Source organism: Nerophis ophidion, unplaced genomic scaffold, assembly GCF_033978795.1.
Source record: "Nerophis ophidion isolate RoL-2023_Sa unplaced genomic scaffold, RoL_Noph_v1.0 HiC_scaffold_118, whole genome shotgun sequence".
NCBI classification, from domain to species: Eukaryota; Metazoa; Chordata; class Actinopteri; order Syngnathiformes; family Syngnathidae; genus Nerophis; species Nerophis ophidion.
Window position 1 is genome coordinate 179552 of NW_026907040.1, and position 12657 is coordinate 192208.

The following is a 12657-nucleotide window of genomic DNA, read 5'->3' on the forward strand; positions in this document are numbered from 1 at the left end:
CCAGAGCCCCCTAGGAAAAAACACAGACTAAACTGCTTGTAACTTCTGTTAGGAATATCGTAGAGACATTAAACAAAGACTGAAAGGTCTGACTTAGACCAGCACGGCTTGGCAGCGGCCGAAGGCGGACCCGACCAACGCTGCTTGCAGCTTTAATTAGGGTCCGCCCTGCAATGGCAAAGGACATCCATGTCCTTTGCCATGCAAGGACCCTATTGAATCTGCTGCGTTTTATTATTATTATTGTTTATTCCGCTCCTTCGCACCCTAATTTGACCCCCTGAACATGCTTCAAAACTCACCAAATTTGACACACACGTTGGTACGGTGGGCCTTCCCAACTTATTAAGCAACCAAACCCCAAAAATAAAAATTGCGCGCTAGCGCCCCCTAGGAAGAAAAAAAAAACAGACAGCTTGTAACTTCCGCTAGCAATGTCGTAGAGACATGAAACAAAAACCTCTATGTAGGGCTGACTTAGACCTACATTTCATAATTGTACCTTCTGGGGCAAAAATCAACAAAAATTTTGCAAAAACCCATTCAAAGCAAATTTTTCGCAAAAAAATGCTATTTTTGCCTCTTTGAGCTGTAATTTGACCCCCTTAAAATGCTTCAAAACTCACCAAACTTGGCACACACATCTGGACTGGCAGAAATTGCGTTCTAATGAAAAAAAAAAATAAAAAAATCAAAAAATGCGCTCTAGCGCAATTTTTTAATAAAACACAGAAAAAACTGCTCCGAGGAAGAATACACAAACAAAATTGCTTGTAACTTCCAGTAGGAATGCCGGAAAGACATGAAACAAAAACTTCTATGAAGGTCTCACTTAGACCTACATTTTAATAATTGACAGCCTGCAGAAAAAATCAACAGGAAGTTGTCAATTACCCCTTCAAAATAAAAGTTTTGTGAAAACCCGTCACCTTTCTTCAAAAGTTATCTCCTCTGAGCGCGTTTGTCGTTTCGGCTTCAAACTCGCTCAGGAGAGAGTTTGGACCCTTCTGATTAAAAGTATAGATCAAAATTTTGATAAGTTTTAAGGTTTTGATTTTACGCGCCTTCAAAGATCCCCTGCGCAAATTTTCCTAAAAAAGATAATTTTTACCTCTTTGAGCTGTAATTTGACCCCCTTAAAATGCTTCAAAACTCACCAAACTTGGCACACACATCAGGACTGGCAACAATTGCGAGCTAATGAAAAAACCAAACCCCAAAACTCAAAATTGTGCTCTAGCGCCCCCTAGGAATACAACACAGACAAACTACTCCTAGGAAGAAAACAAAGACAAAACTGCTTGTAACTTCCGGTAGGAATGTCAGAGAGACATGAAACAAAAACCACTATGTAGGTCTGACTTAGACCTACATTTGAATAATTAACATACTTTGGCCAAAATCAACAGGAAGCTTGATATTTTCACTTCAATACAACAACTGCATTACTTTCACAATGCATTAAATAGTGGCAGCAAAGCTTCTTCGACCATGGGGCTCGGGGACAGCAACCCAAGGCGCGCTCGCACGTTCGCACCCTAATTTGACCCCCTTAACATGCTTCAAAACTCACCAAAATTGACACACACATCGGTATGGAGCGGCAGACCAACTTATTAAGCAACCAAACCCCAAAAATGAAAATTGCGCGCTAGCGCCCCCTAGGAAGAGACAAAAAACAGACTGCGTGTAACTTCCGTTAGGAATGTCGTAGAGACATGAAACAAAAACCTCTATGTAGGTCTGACTTAGACCTACATTTCCAATGAAATACTTCTATACCGAAAATCAACAGGAAGTTGGCAAAAACCCCTTCAAAACTAAATTTGTGCAAAAAATGCCTTTTTTGCCTCTTTGAACTGATATTTGACCCCCTTAAAATGCTTCAAAGTGCAAGTTAAAGCTATACTATGCCAAGCGAAAGCCATTTATCAACAACATCCAGAAACACCAATCTGTAATTTGACCCCCTTAACATGCTTCAAAACTCCCCAAATTTGACAAACACGTCGGTATGGAGCGGCAGACCAACTTATTAAGCAACCAAACCCCAAAAATGAAAATTGCCCGCTAGCGCCCCCTAGGAAGAGACAAAAAACAGACTGCTTGTAACTTCCGTTAGGAATGTCGTAGAGACATGAAACAAAAACCTCTGTGTAGGTCTGACTTAGACCTACATTTCCAATAAACACTTCTGTACCTAAAATCAACAGGAAGTTGGCAAAACCCCTTCAAAACAAAATTTTTGCAAAATATGCCTTTTTTGGCTCTTTGAACTGAAATTTGACCCCCTTAAAATGATTCAAAGTGCAAGTTAAAGCTATACAATGCCAAGCGAAAGCCATTTATCAACAACATCCAGAAACGCAAATCTATAATTTGACCCCCTTAACATGCTTCAAAACTCACCAAATTTTACACACACATCAGGACTGGTGAAAATTGCCATCCAATAAAAAAACCAAACCCCAAAAATTAAAATTGTGCTCTAGCGCCCCCTAGGAAAATAAACTGATAAAACTGCTTGTAAATTCTGTTAGGAATGTCGTAGAGTGATGAAACAAAAACTTTTATGGAGGTCTGACTAAGATCGGGACTCGGGACACGGCGGCGGCGGCGGCGGCGGCGGACCCGACCAACGCTGCTTGCAGCTTTAATTATTAGGGTCCGCCCTGCCAGCAAAGGACTCCATGTCCTTTGCCATGGCAAGGACCCTATTGAATCTGTAGCGTTTTATTATTATTATTGTTTATTCCGCTCCTTCGCACCCTAATTTGACCCCCTGAACATGCTTCAAAACTCACCAAATTTGACACACACGTTGGTACGGTGGGCCTTCCCAACTTATTAAGCAACCAAACCCCAAAAATAAAAATTGCGCGCTAGCGCCCCCTAGGAAGAAAAAAAAAACAGACAGCTTGTAACTTCCGCTAGCAATGTCGTAGAGACATGAAACAAAAACCTCTATGTAGGGCTGACTTAGACCTAGATTTCATAATTGTACCTTCTGGGGCAAAAATCAACAAAAATTTTGCAAAAACCCATTCAAAGCAAATTTTTCGCAAAAAAATGCTATTTTTGCCTCTTTGAGCTGTAATTTGACCCCCTTAAAATGCTTCAAAACTCACCAAACTTGGCACACACATCTGGACTGGCAGAAATTGCGTTCTAATGAAAAAAAAAAAAAAAAAAATCAAAAAATGCGCTCTAGCGCAATTTTTTAATAAAACACAGAAAAAACTGCTCCGAGGAAGAATACACAAACAAAATTGCTTGTAACTTCCAGTAGGAATGCCGGAAAGACATGAAACAAAAACTTCTATGAAGGTCTCACTTAGACCTACATTTTAATAATTGACAGCCTGCAGAAAAAATCAACAGGAAGTTGTCAATTACCCCTTCAAAATAAAAGTTTTGTGGAAACCCGTCACCTTTCTTCAAAAGTTATCTCCTCTGAGCGCGTTTGTCGTTTCGGCTTCAAACTCGCACAGGAGAGAGTTTGAACCCTTCTGATTAAAAGTATAGATCAAAATTTTGATAAGTTTTAAGGTTTTGATTTTACGCGCCTTCAAAGATCCCCTGCGCAAATTTTCCTAAAAAAGATAATTTTTACCTCTTTGAGCTGTAATTTGACCCCCTTAAAATGCTTCAAAACTCACCAAACTTGGCACACACATCAGGACTGGCAACAATTGCGAGCTAATGAAAAAACCAAACCCCAAAACTCAAAATTGTGCTCTAGCGCCCCCTAGGAATACAACACAGACAAACTACTCCTAGGAAGAAAACAAAGACAAAACTGCGTGTAACTTCCGGTAGGAATGTCAGAGAGACATGAAACAAAAACCACTATGTAGGTCTGACTTAGACCTACATTTGAATAATTAACATACTTTGGCCAAAATCAACAGGAAGCTTGATATTTTCACTTCAATACAACAACTGCATTACTTTCACAATGCATTAAATAGTGGCAGCAAAGCTTCTCCTGCCGTGGGGCTCGGGGACAGCAACCCAAGGCGCGCTCGCACGTTCGCACCCTAATTTGACCCCCTTAACTTGCTTCAAAACTCACCAAAATTGACACACACATCGGTATGGAGCGGCAGACCAACTTATTAAGCAACCAAACCCCAAAAAATAAAATTGCAAGCTTGCGCCCCCTAGGAAGAGACAAAAAACAGACTGCTTGTAACTTCCGTTAGGAATGTCGTAGAGACATGAAACAAAAACCTCTGTGTAGGTCTGACTTAGACCTACATTTCCAATAAACACTTCTGTACCTAAAGTCAACAGGAAGTTGGCAAAAACCCCTTCAAAACAAAATTTTCGCAAAATATGCCTTTTTTGCCTCTTTGAACTGAAATTTGACCCCCTTAAAATGCTTCAAAGTGCAAGTTAAAGCTATACAATGCCAAGCGAAAGCCATTTATCAACAACATCCAGAAACGCAAATCTATAATTTGACCCCCTTAACATGCTTCAAAACTCACCAAATTTTACACACACATCAGGACTGGTGAAAATTGCCATCCAATAAAAAAACCAAACCCCAAAAATGAAAATTGTGCTCTAGCGCCCCCTAGGAAAATAAACTGATAAAACTGCTTGTAATTTCTGTTAGGAATGTCGTAGACTGATGAAACAAAAACTTCTATGGAGGTCTGACTAAGATCGGGACTCGGGACACGGCGGCGGCGGCCAACGGCGGACCCGACCAACGCTGCTTGCAGCTTTAATTATTATTATTCTTTATTATTATTCCGCACCGTCGCACCCCAATTTCACCCCCTTAACATGCTTCAAAACTGACCAAAGTTGACACACACGTCGGTCTACCGTGACACCCCAACATATTAAGCAACCAAACCCCAAAAATGAAAATTACGCGCTAGCGCCCCCTAGGAAGAGACAAAAAACAGACTGCTTGTAACTTCCGTTAGGAATGTCGTAGAGACATGAAACAAAAACCTCTGTGTAGGTCTGACTTAGACCTACATTTCCAATAAAAAACGTCTATACCCAAAATCAACAGAAATTTTGCAAAAACTCACTCAAAGCAAAATTTTCGCAAAAAATGCTATTTTTGCCTCTTTGAGCTTTAATTTGACCCCCTTAAAATGCTTCAAAACTCTTCAAACTTGGCACACACATCAGGACTGGCAGAAATTGCGATCTAGTGAAAAAAACAAACCTTAAAACTCAAAATTGCGCTCTATTGCAATTTTTGAATAAAACACAGAAAAAAATGCTCCTAGGAAGAGGAAACAGATAAAACTGCTTGTAACTTCTGGTAGGAATGTCGGACAGACCTGAAACAAAAACCTCAATGTAGGTCTCACTTAGACCTACATTTTGATGATTGGCATCTTTCAGTTGAAATCAACAGGAAGTTGGCAATTACCCCTTCAAAATAAAAGTTTTGTAAAAAGCTGTCACCTTTTTCCAGACAAAACTGCTTGTAACTTCTGTTAGGAATGTTGTAGAGACATGAAACAAAGACCTCTATGTTGGTCTGACTAAGACCAGGGCTTCAGTCGCGGGGACAGCAGCCGAAGCGGAGCGGCCAAAGGCGGACCCGACCAACGCTGCTTGCAGCTTTAATTATTATTATTATTATTTTTCCGCAACTTTGAACCCTAATTTGACCCACTGACCATGCTCCAAAACTCACCAAATTTGGCACACACATCGGTAAGGCTTGCCAAAAACACGTATTAAGCAACCAAACCCCAAAAATGAAAAATGCGCGCTAGCGCCCCCTACGAAAAAAAAAAAACAGACTGCTTGTAACTTCCGGTAGGAATGTCGTAGAGACATGAAACAAAATCCTCTATGTAGAACTGACCTAGACCTAAATTCCCCATCAGAAACTCCTATACCTAAAACCAACAGAAATTTTGCAAAACCCTTTCAAAGCAAAATTTTCGCCAAAAAACGCTATTTTTGCCTCTTTGAGCTGCAATTTGACCCCCTTAAAATGCTTCAAAACTCACCAAACTTGGCACACACATCAGGACTGGCAGAAATTGTGATCTAATGAAAAAAAAAAAAAAAAAATCTCAAAATTGTGCTCTAGCGCAATTTTTCAATAAAACACAGAAAAAACTGCTTCCAGGAAGAAACCACAGACAAAACTGCTTGTAACTTCGGGTAGGAATGCCGGAAAGACATGAAACAAAAACTTCTATGTAGGTCTCATTAAGACCTACATTTTAGTAATTGACAGCTAGCAGAAATAATCAACAGGAAGTTGGCAATTACCCCTTCAAAATAAAAGTTTTGTGAAAACCCGTCACCTTTCTTCAAAAGTTATCTCCTCTGAGCGCGTTTGTCGTTTCGGCTTCAAAATCGCTCAGGAGAGAGTTTGGACCCTTCTGATTAAAAGTATAGATCAAAGTTGTGATAAGTTTTAAGGTTTTGATTTTACGCGCCTTCAAAGACGCCCTGCGCAAAGTTTCCTAAAACATGTCATTTTTGCCTATTTGAGCTGTAATTTGACCCCCTTAAAATGCTTCAAAACTCACCAAACTTGGCACACACATCAGGACTGGCAACCATTGCGAGCTGATGAAAAAACCAAACTCCAAAACTCAAAATTGTGCTCTAGCGCCCCCTAGGAATACAACGCAGACAAACTGCTCCTAGGAAGAAAACAAAGACAAAACTGCTTGTAACTTCCGGTAGGAATGTCGTAGAGACATGAAACAAAAACCACTATGTAGGTCTGACTTAGACCTACATTTGAATAATTAACATACTTTGGCAAAAATCAACAGGGAGCTTGATATTTTCACTTCAATACAACAACTGCATTACTTTCACAATGCATTAAATAGTGGGACGAAGGCGTCTTAAGCCCTGGGGCTCGGGGACAGCAACCCAAGGCGCGCTCGCACCTTCGCACCCTAATTTGACCCCCTTAACTTGCTTCAAAACTCACCAAAATTGACACACACATCGGTATGGAGCGGCAGACCAACTTATTAAGCAACCAAACTCCAAAAATGAAAATTGCGCGCTAGCGCCCCCTAGGAAGAGACAAAAAACAGACTGCTTGTAACTTCCGTTAGGAATGTCGTAGAGACATGAAACAAAAACTTCTGTGTAGGTCTGTAGACCTACATTTTTATAGGTGGCATCTTTCAGTTAAAATCAACAGGAAGTTGGCAATTACCCCTTCAAAATAAAAGTTTTGTAAAAAGCCGTCACCTTTTTCCAGACAAAACTGCTTGTAACTTCTGTTAGGAATGTCGTAGAGACATGAAACAAAGACCTCTATGTAGGTCTGACTAAGATCGGGACTCGGGACACGGCGGCGGCGGCGGCGGCCAACGGCGGACCCGACCAACGCTGCTTGCAGCTTTAATTTTCATTTGTTTTTGTGTCTTATAAAATCTCCCCAAAAATTACCATTGCATATTATTGATGTTATTATCCAATTGTAAGTAGGAATGAATAACATTGTTAACAAAATGTGGACTCTGGTAGATGAGCAGCATTGTTACATCATGGTTGATAACTACTGCAAAACATCAACAAGGATGAAAAAGTCTGAAGTTAGCAACACATCACTGAACTTTAGAGTCATCGTGAGTGGAGTTGCTTGTTTATTCATCAGTAAATGCAATTGGAATGTAGAAAAAGTACTTTAGAGTTGCAATGCATACAGAGAGGACATATGTGCCATTTTGTGTTTTACACTGCAGCATCTATTCAAGCAGCAAGCAGCAAGCAGCAGCACATTTACTGCTGAGAGACAGACTCAGCTGCACACATTTCATTTAGAAAAGAGTAAGGTTGGAAACTTCTCTTGTTGCCGTATTTGTGTTTAATCTTAGTAAATGTTGGGGGAGATTTTCATTGAACAAAACAGTTTTTTAGTATTTTATTTTGAAAGTAAACCAGATAATGTATTATTATGTTTAAGCGTGGCTTTCTGTTCCACTGAAGCAGATCTTAGCTCCATTGACCTGCCGCATTGTGCCATCTGGCAAATATAAAAGCTCTGCTTATATTTAGCGCAGGGTTGTGGTACGGCACAGACAAAGGGTTCGGCAGCAGTGGAAATCCACACATTGACTTGAATTGAAAATGAAAAAGTCCTCGCCATATCCCAGGTATCAATACGCGCATTTGTATGTTTTGCACACATTGTTTAGCTGTGACAATCCCATTCAAGAGCAGGCAAACATTCCAGGGAGACAGAAGAGGCGCCCCTTACAAAAAAGGTGAGAAACAGGTAAATGCTGGTGAGAGCGCTGAGTAAAATGAAAAAATGTTCAGTCAAAGCTTGGGCCGCTGGAGAGGTGGTCCAGACCGAGGCCGAGGGAAGAAATAGAAAAAACACATAGCCGTAGCACACATAAACGTGCGTAAGAGAGAAACATCAAAGAACACAAAGGACATTAAAAGAGCAGATCTGATGCAACCAGCTGCCACTCCAGCAGTGTTATTTCTACTTACTGCTACAAAAGTAAAAGTAAAACAACAACAAATAATTAACCAATAATATATATTGCGCACACACGATTGCACCATGCATTCACAAGCAACCAAACAAAAACATCATTTCAACACCCATATACACTGTGGGGCCTCTGCGGTGTTCCACGCCATCATCTGCTGGGGTGGGAGGAGCATGGCCAGAGACAGGAGCAGACCCAACAAAGCAACCAAGAGAGCCGCCCACCAACTCCCGGCCAGTGTCCAGTCCGCATGGATGAGCGAGGACGCGTCCAAAGAGACCAAGGTGTCCGATACCTGCTCATTCAGCCAAGACACTGTGAAGCTTGTCCATCACGGCGCTCAGCACCTGCTCTACAGTCCTGTCTCTTCATCCGCATCTCCTCCAGTCTCTCCAAATGGACTCTGGGAGACCCAGCAGTTGGTCTCCATGGCCAAAAGGCTCCCGGTAGGCAGATCCAGAAGTCCACAAAAAAAGCAACGCAGAAGTCACCAAAGTGCCACCCCTTGTCACACAGTCCCAAAGGGTCCCCAACAAAAAGGCAAACAAACCCCACATGAAAAGAAGAGGGAAACAGCAGGAAGAGAAAAGGATGACACAAGAGCACAGAGCTCCTGCCACCAGCAGCCACTACCATCTTAATGACATACTTGTATGTTTTAGTAATGTATGTATAAAAAAATAATAGCTTACCTCGGAGTCAAAGGGAACAAGAATATGAATATAAATACGGTGTATCGCCACAATTTCAACCACTTTTACGCTTCTGTCATTGTAATGAATGACACACGGGGGCGCCACTAACTCCCATCGCATCATTTATTTTTGAAATGTTGATATTTTTTAAACAAAGCACTTACTGTAACCAAACTATTTTTTTTAACATTTTTAGATTCCCGAAATAAATAACTTATTATAAAATAATTTAAAAAATCGATTTATTTTCCATTTAAGGCTGCTGAACACATCTTTCATGTTTGTGTACAGATCTGTGCTGTTTCACCTTATTTTTTAATGACGATTGTTTTGTATGTAATGGTTTATGATGACGTTGTTATTGAAATACAGATGACACAAAAGAAGCATGGTAAGTAAGTGTGGCAAAACAAGTTGACGGAAGTGACGTCTGGTACGCACATGCGTGGACCGTTCGGGTGATAAAGCAAGATGGCGTCTGACGGAGAAGGCCTAAAGGCGGGCATTATATTTCTGTATTCTTACATATATGTTGTTTCATAGAGTACACACGGTTAATAATTGTTTGTAGCCGGATACATCAGTCTGAGCGCACTTTGTTTACTAGCTTATTTTAAGAAAGTTTGCAGCTAGTTTAGCTGGCTAGTTAGCTTAGCTTGTTAGCTGCGAACAAAGAGACGAGGAAGTTATTTAAACATCGCTAAGTAGGGAACTAATGTGAGTGTAAAGTGTTGTGATTGTGTGAAAATGTGCCAAAGAACCACAGCAAAGTATGAGGAGGAACTTTGGCCAAGAAAAGAGGAGAAGGAGCGACAACATCAACTACTGGATGTTTATTATAAGAAACATCATCAAGTTGTGTTACACAGAACAGCTTTGTTTACTTCTTACTCTCACATCTTTACTAACTTTATACTTGATTACCAACATTATTCTTAAATATATTGTGTATGACAAGTTTGGTTGTCTTGTGAGGATGATGTACATACAGTCGTGGTCAAAAGTTTACATACACTTGTAAAGAACATCATGTCATGGTTGTCTCGAGTTTCAAATACTTTCTACAACTCTTTATTTTTTGGTGATGTAGTGATTGGAGCACATACTTGTTGGTCACTAAAAACATTCATGAAGTTTGCTTCTTTTATGAATTTATTATTGGTCTACTGAAAACGTGACCAAATATGCTGGGTCAAAAGTATAAATACAGCAATGTTATATGCAGTATATATACAGCAATATTATTATATATACAGCAATGTTATATGCAGTATATATACAGCAATATTATTATATATACAGCAATGTTATATGCAGTATATATACAGCAATATTATTATAAATACAGCAATGTTATATGCAGTATATATACAGCAATATTATTATATATACAGCAATGTTATATGCAGTATATATACAGCAATATTATTATATATACAGCAATGTTATATGCAGTATATATACAGCAATATTATTATATATACAGCAATGTTATATGCAGTATATATACAGCAATATTATTATATATACAGCAATGTTATATGCAGTATATATACAGCAATATTATTATAAATACAGCAATGTTATATGCAGTATATATACAGCAATATTATTATATATACAGCAATGTTATATGCAGTATATATACAGCAATATTATTATATATACAGCAATGTTATATGCAGTATATATACAGCAATATTATTATATATACAGCAATGTTATATGCAGTATATATACAGCAATATTATTATAAATACAGCAATGTTATATGCAGTATATATACAGCAATATTATTATATATACAGCAATGTTAGTATACAAACAGCAATGATGGTGGGCATGGTGTTCCTGGGATTAAAGCCCTCACCTTTTTTTCCTCCAAACATTTTGCTGGGTATTGTGGCCAAACAGCTCATTTTATGTTTCATCTGGCATCACATGGACAAAGATAAGACTTTCTGGAGTAAAGTTCCATGGTCAGATGAAACAAAAAATTAGCTGTTTGGCCACAATGTCCAGCAATATTTTTCGAGGAAAGAAATGTGAGGCCTTTAATCCCAGGAACACCATTCCACCGTCAAGCATGGTGGTGTCTGTTATCTACTGCCCTCCAGGGCCCTATTCAAACTTTATCAGTGAATTCTCAGAGTCTGTTGCTGATCTAGTGATGCACACCGATAATATAATTATAATGGGGGACTTTAATATTCATATGAATACCCCATCGGACCCACCATGCGTGGCGCTCCAGACTAATTGATAGCTTCGGCCTTACACAAATAATAAATGAACCGATGCATCGCAGCGGTAATACGATAGACCTAGTGCTTGTCAGAGGTATCACCGTTTCCAAAGTTATGATAGTCCCGTATACTAAAGTATTGTCCGATCATTACCTTATAAAATTTGAAGTTCAGACTCATGTTCGGCACACTCATAATAATAAATGCTATAGCAGCCGCAACATTAATGCTGCCACAACGACAACTCTTGCTGACCTACTGCCCTCGGTAATGGCACCATTCCCAAAGTATGTGGGCTCTATTGATAACCTCACTAACAACTTTAACAACGCCCTGCGCGAAACCATTGATAACATAGCACTGCTAAAGTTAAAAAAGGCTCCAAAAAAGCGTACCCCGTGGTTTACAGAAGAAACTGGAGCTCAGAAATTATTATGTAGAAAGCTGGAACGCAAATGGCGCACGACTAAACTTGAGGTGCACCATCAAGCATGGAGTGATAGTTTAATAACTTATAAACGCATGCTTACCTTAGCTAAAGCTAAATATTATTCAAATCTCATCCACCGTAATAAAAACGATCCTAAATTTTTGTTTAGTACGGTAGCATCGCTAACCCAACAAGGGACTCCTTCCAGTAGCTCCACCCACTCAGCTGATGACTTTATGCAATTCTTTAGTAAGAAAATTGAAGTCATTAGAAAGGAGATTAAAGACAATGCGTCCCAGCTACAACGGGGTTCTATTAACACTGACACGATGGTATATACGGCGGATACTGCCCTCCAAAATAGTTTCTCTCGTTTTGAGGAAATAACATTAGAGGAATTGTTACAACGTGAAAATGGAATTAAACAAACAACATGTTTACTTAACCCTCTTCTTGGGAAACTGATCAAGGAGCTCTTTGTATTATTAGGTCCATCAGTGCTAAATATTATAAACTTATCACTTTCCTCTGGCACTGTTCCCCTAGCATTCAAAAAAGCGGTTATTCATCCTCTTCTTAAAAGACCTAACCTCGATCCTGACCTCATGGTAAACTACCGACCGGTGTCTCACCTTCCCTTCATTTCAAAAATCCTCGAAAAACTTGTTGCGGAGCAGTTAAATGAACACTTAGCGTCTAACAATCTATGTGAAACCTTTCAATCCGGTTTCAGGGCAAATCACTCGACTGAGACAGCCCTCGCAAAAATGACTAATGATCTATTGCTAACGATGGATTCTGATGCGTCATCTATGTTG

The 12657-nt window shown here is 39.6% G+C and overlaps 1 protein-coding gene across 1 annotated transcript in view; it reads left to right on the plus strand.

Moving 5' to 3' along the window:
- Positions 1-12657, plus strand: part of LOC133547484 (gastrula zinc finger protein XlCGF28.1-like) — a 229426-nt gene that overhangs the window by 163881 nt on the left and 52888 nt on the right. The window lies entirely within an intron of this gene.